Genomic DNA, 5,859 nt, shown 5'->3' with positions numbered 1-5,859 from the left:
TGGAGGCGAGCAATGGAGGAGGGACCGTTCAAAGAGAAAAAAAGCTGGAGGAAGAAGGACAACTGTTGGATCTTAATCCAAACAAATATCGAAAGTACACTTATGCAAAGTGAATTTCAGGCGACTTAGTCCTTAATTAACTAATTTATTAAGTAGGGATGCATGAGCATGCATCAAAACATATGAGTATGTATTTCCTCCATTTTTGTTTACTCAATTATCTTAAGTCAAATTTTGTAAATTTTGACCAAGTCCATAAAAAACATATTAACATCTATATACTTTATCGGTACTATTGGGTTCATCGTTCAATATATTTTCACACCATATATATTTGTTATTGTAAATTTTTATATTGTTCTCCATAAATCTGGTCAACTTTATAAATTTGGACTTAAACTAAATTAAATATGCAGAGTAAATTTGGACGCAGTGACCTGGCTCCCAGGTGTAGATGCTCCCGCCGGTGAACAGTAAAATCGTAAAAATAACAAACAAATTTAAAAATCCAAATAATTTAGGCATGCAAGATGCTCTAATGTGTGATGCTCATGTCAAATTTGGTGGTGTTTGGACATTTGAGTAGCTCTCAACAAAAACAAAATTCAGGCTTGTGAGAAAGTTAAAAAAAATGCATTGTTCGGAGCTCATTTTGTCTTTCTGCCACGAGCTTCTGGAATCTCATTTACCCATGATAGTTTGCACCCTGACACACTCAAGCATCTTGCAGGAAAAAAAACTGAATTTTTAAATTTTTTATGGTAATTTTACTGTTCATCAAATGGAGATGAGCCGGGGCTCAAATTGAATATTTGAGTAATTCTCTACTACTCAAAATTCAAACATACGTAAGGTTCCTCTTCCTGTCAGGTAAAACTCTTTATCAACCGTTTTCCCCCTCCCACCATGTACCTCCACCGATTTGTTTCGTCCAATCATTTTTTGTTCACCACACCATAATTGACCGTACCTTCACGTACGTCCCACAATCGCATCAATTAACTTCTCTTTTGCACCACCGCATCAATTCCACCTTAATTAACTTAACTTTTGCATTAATTTCTTATATCACGTGATTTACTTACCTTACATATTAGTTCCATAATTTAAGTAGTACTCCACGACAATGCATGACACATCCCAGATTTTTTTTTATTATTTGGGTAAGTTTAGGTTATTTGTTGTACACGTTTGATTTGTATCGGCTCACATGTGTTATGGAATTAGGAGATCATGCCCGAATCTATGAGAATGCCTGGGTTTTGAAAAGTTTGGATTTTCTGAAAATGTGATTCATATATCTCCTTCTTCTCATTCTGACTTAGCCGAAGAAGCCAAGCTGCAGACTCCACGATAATCCTGACAGGCTTGCCAGTTTATTTTTAATCTATTATTGTCGTGCTGAAAATTATTTGGCACCATAGCAATCGCACGGGTAATTATACCTAGTAAATAAAAACAGGGGGAGTGGCAAGGTGCATGGACGACAAACATGTCAGTCAGGAATAGTGAATCCACATGTTCTATGAGGCAATAGCATTATCTGTAGTAACTGACCTTAAGTGCGTAGGCAGATGAGGACCCTACCTGCCGGTGGCTAGTACTACAGTATCTTTTGAAAACGTGGTGGATCGTCGTCCAGCATCATCCAGTACACCCAGTACTGAGTACACCCTGCACAGATTTGGAGCTAGGCAGCTAGCTGCTTCATGGAAATGGCCAACCGAACCGTCCAGTACGCCATGGTCAGTGCGCTGCGCCCGTACCTGCTCAACTACCTGCTATGGCTCCTGGATCGATCCGCCATTTTTCTCTTCTCCTAGTATAAGAAATTTGCTCCATCGCATTTCGACGTCCATAGTTTTTGTGTGGTTGTTGGCATGCACGCAGGTGGATGCCTTCACTGGCGAGCCGTTCAAGGGCAACCCGGCGGCGGTGTGCCTCCTGAAGGACGACGCCGCTGCCAATGACGACAAGTGGCTTCAGTCCGTCGCTGCGGAGTTCAACGTATCCCAGACGGCCTTCCTCTTCCCCCGCGATGGAGGCTCCAGCTCGTCGTCCACCCCGCGGTTCCGCGTCCGCTGGTTCAGCCCCACCACCGAGGTCCCGCTGTGCGGGCACGGGACACTGGCGTCCGCTCACTTCCTCTTCACCGCCGTCCTCCCGAAGCAGCACGACGTGATCGAGTTCGTGACCGAGTCCGGGATCCTGACCGCCCGGAAGGTTCCCGGAGCAAGTTCGCGGCCGCGGGTGACGGAGGAGGAGCAGGGGAAACCGTTCATCGAGCTGGATTTCCCCACGAGCGATGTTTTCGTGGACTGCAGCTCCACCCACGAGCTGCCGTCCATATTCCTGAAGGCCACGCCCATAGTCGGTGTTCACCGAGCAGCAACCACCGACGACTTCATCGTACGTATATAACTGCCTCACCATTGCTCTGTCAAGAGCATTCTGATACCAATCTGAGCAATGCTACAAGCACGGGCACATAATACGGATTTAACGGGAAAGCTTAGCTGGGATAATTTGACCTCAGGGTGGACGACACGAGCAAGCTTTTCGGCCCGCTCGTGGCCTGTTCAGGACCGGACGGTTACGGTCCAGGATCGGTAGAAAATCTGGTCGGTCCGGGCTGCAATTTTCGGCCCAAGAAACTGTCGGTCCGGTCGGGTCTTTAACCGAGCCGCTCAGTCGGACCGAAAAAACGTAGTCACCGCCGCTGCCGTGCCTCGTCGTCGTGGCCACCGGCAGCCCCCGTGTGAACCATCATGTCCACGAGCTTCCCCTCTCATCCCTTCTTCACTTTCCAATGCGCCATAGCCTCTTGACGCCACTCGCCATCGCTGCCGTGCGCGCACCGGCGCCGATATGATGTTCTCGACCATGGAATCGACCCCAAACCTGGCACCAATCCTGCCATGGCAACAGCACGTACACCGGTTACCAGCTGCCCCAGCTATAAAAACGCGTCGCCGGCACAACCAGGAATAACTGGACATAATCCCAACGCTCTGAAGGTGAAGCCACCGCTGCTGTTCGAGGAGTCCCTCTGTGCTCGTGGGGATTTCTCACGCACTTCAGTTTCGTTAGTTTCGTCAGTGTAAGAAGGAGCAATAGGAGAGAAGCAGGTCGTATGTTCATGTATCTATCGAGTGTTACAAATGTACAGAGAAGAGGAGGATGCAGGTGCGGCTACTACGCTAACAAACTCCGTAACAAACTCATCTAGATAAGCTCGTGCCATCATGCAATAGAGACTAGGACTGGTAGTTACGGAGAGAAAGAGAGAGAGAGTTACGTTGGTTCAGTTTCAACAGGTTCAGAAAATTCAGTTTGTTGGTTTCGCCCAAGTTTCAGTTGATAGCTAATTTCTCGTGCACGTAGGCGCTCGCGCACGTCGTCCACTTCGTCCCATCAGTCATGCACGTACCCCACCTCGCCGCTGCACTCGCACACATCGACGCCGGTAGTTGTTGGCCGGTCCATTCGGTCCAGTCGGTCCGGCTCGGGCTTTGTCAGCATCGGTCTGGTCCCCCAAAACAGGACCGCTCGCCTCCTCGGTCCGGTCCGGTCTGGCCCGCCGGCGGTCGGTCCAAACGACGGCTCGGACCGGGACCGGACCGGCCTGGACCGTGTCCACCCTGATTTTGACCGGAAGAAATCAGTGTGAAGGGCCATGGCCCCTGAAATTCAGAGGGGTACTCTATAACAAAATATTAGACATTTTGTAGTTCAATTTAAACTGCAAAAACGTATTATATTTAGTTATAGAGGTAGTTTTCTCTTGCGGGTGTATAGTGGTAGTATTTCTTTAGAGAAATATAAAACTATATTCGCCAAATCATAAAATTCAGAACTATGGCAAAATCGTGGCAACCTGCAACGAAAACTGAGGGGCAGTAGGCTGTGACGGCGTGGATAAACCGGGTAGCAGCTGCTGGAGTACGCAGTATCTGAACCGTCTGGTTGAGACTTGAGAGTGGTGATTAGTATTTAGGAGCTACAGTATTAGGGTTGTTCCACAACATGGGATAGTTGGACTGCTTCTGACTCGAACGGTCCAAACAACGTTGGAGTTAGAATTTTCTACACCTATTTGCTGAGCATAACAACGGATTTGCAAACTCGACTCCTATGAGGTAGCAGATCAGGCAACTATGCTATACATCTACATGACAAAAGAATCTGCGCGTCGTGGCCTTTTTCAGGTAGAACTTTCATCGGGAGAAGAGGTTGCTGATGTCCTTCCTAACTTGGAACAACTTAAAAAGTGTGCTGGCAGAGGTGTCATTGTTACAGGACAGGCGCCACCTGGATCTGGTTATGACTTCTTCTCACGATTCTTCGCCCCGAAAAAAGGGGTAGACGAGGTGATCTTGTAAACTTTCTATAAGTTGAATACATATATACCATAGTACATGAAGCTTGTTTAACTTATGGTCTTCTTTCTTGAGTTAGAAATAGCAACACACCTACATTTAATTTTGGAAAGAAAATTAAATTACGGCCATATTGTCTATGGAGAATATACCAGCTTCTTTCATATCTCATAACCCATCGGCATTGTGCTACATAACAGGACCCTGTTTGTGGCAGTGCACATTGTGCTCTAGCACCATTCTGGGCCGAAAACTGGGCAAACGAAGACTGACGGCGTTTCAAGTATGTCTTGACTACCTCTATGACCAACTGGATCATTCTTTTGATATGCATGTGTTTGAAAAAATTGCTAAAATATGTGCTTAATCATCTTAAATCATTCGTTTACCATGTATCATCAGGTATCTAAAAGGACCGGAACACTTTATCTGGAGTTGGATGCTGCAAATCGGAGGGTAAAAATTCAAGGACAAGCCATTACTGTGATGGTTGGAACACTCCTAGCTTAGCTAGCTAGCATATATTTTCCATCTATGTATGCTTTGAACTACGGTGTCACAACAATGCATGGTTACATTTGTTGTTTTATGTTGTTTTAACACTAACGGTCTTACTCCTGTAGGAGTACATATTCCGTGGTGAATTTATTGACTGGTTTGGTATCGTAGCTGTGTTGATGATTTTCTCTATTAACTCGGTGAAATTTATAAAACATAACTTAGGGCAAAACTTATAAGCCTTTTATTTCATATTTTAGAATGGATGAAGTAAAGTAGACACCATTCTTCTTGGTTAATAGTCAAACAAATGTGGCAAAAACTTTTGCATTCCTTTGAAAATTTTGTTATTCTGAATGATGCTCATGGATCTCATTTAATCAGGCGCACACACACATTTGATGTGCTTATCAATTAGTACAAATTATTCCAGTTATAACTTGCTAGCTATCTTAAGAAAAAACTCAAACCTAGCTAATTATTACTTGGAAGGTAATATCCAAACCGGCGGCGGGTAAAAGTTTCGGACATGCTCTCTGAGATCCCAGATTTTCTTCATCGTGCCGTCCTTGAGGCTGTACACCCCGACGGGAGTGGATATTTTCCGGGGACGACGGCCTTTTTGGGAGCCTCGACCGTCCTGGCGGCGTTCGCATTCGCGTTGGCTTTCTCGGCCGTGGCGGCCTTCCTTCGCCTGGCGGCGGCGCCCTTGCTTGGGCCTTTTGATAAGGGCCTTTAGTCCCGGTTGTTACACGAACCGGGACAGATGGGTCTCCACGTGGCCGGTGCGCCGAGTCCAGGCAGGAGGGCCTTTGGTCCCGATTGGTGGCACCAACCGGGACCAATAGGCATCCAAGCGCCAGCATTTCAGGGGCTGGGGTTTTTATTTTTTTTGGAGGGGGGGGGGTTGGGGGTTTTGGGGTTTAATTTAGGTGTTTCATATATTGTGTTAGCTAGCTAATTAATAGAGAGAAGTGTCCTC

At 46.1% G+C, this 5,859-nt stretch overlaps 1 pseudogene; it reads left to right on the top strand.

Moving 5' to 3' along the window:
* Positions 1-1,628: 1,628 nt before the first annotated feature.
* Positions 1,629-5,069, top strand: LOC125510573 (annotated as a pseudogene).
* Positions 5,070-5,859: the final 790 nt, after the last annotated feature.

The sequence above is a fragment of the Triticum urartu genome, chromosome 1 (assembly GCF_003073215.2).
Source record: "Triticum urartu cultivar G1812 chromosome 1, Tu2.1, whole genome shotgun sequence".
NCBI classification, from domain to species: Eukaryota; Viridiplantae; Streptophyta; class Magnoliopsida; order Poales; family Poaceae; genus Triticum; species Triticum urartu.
This window is presented reverse-complemented; position numbering and strand designations above follow the sequence as displayed.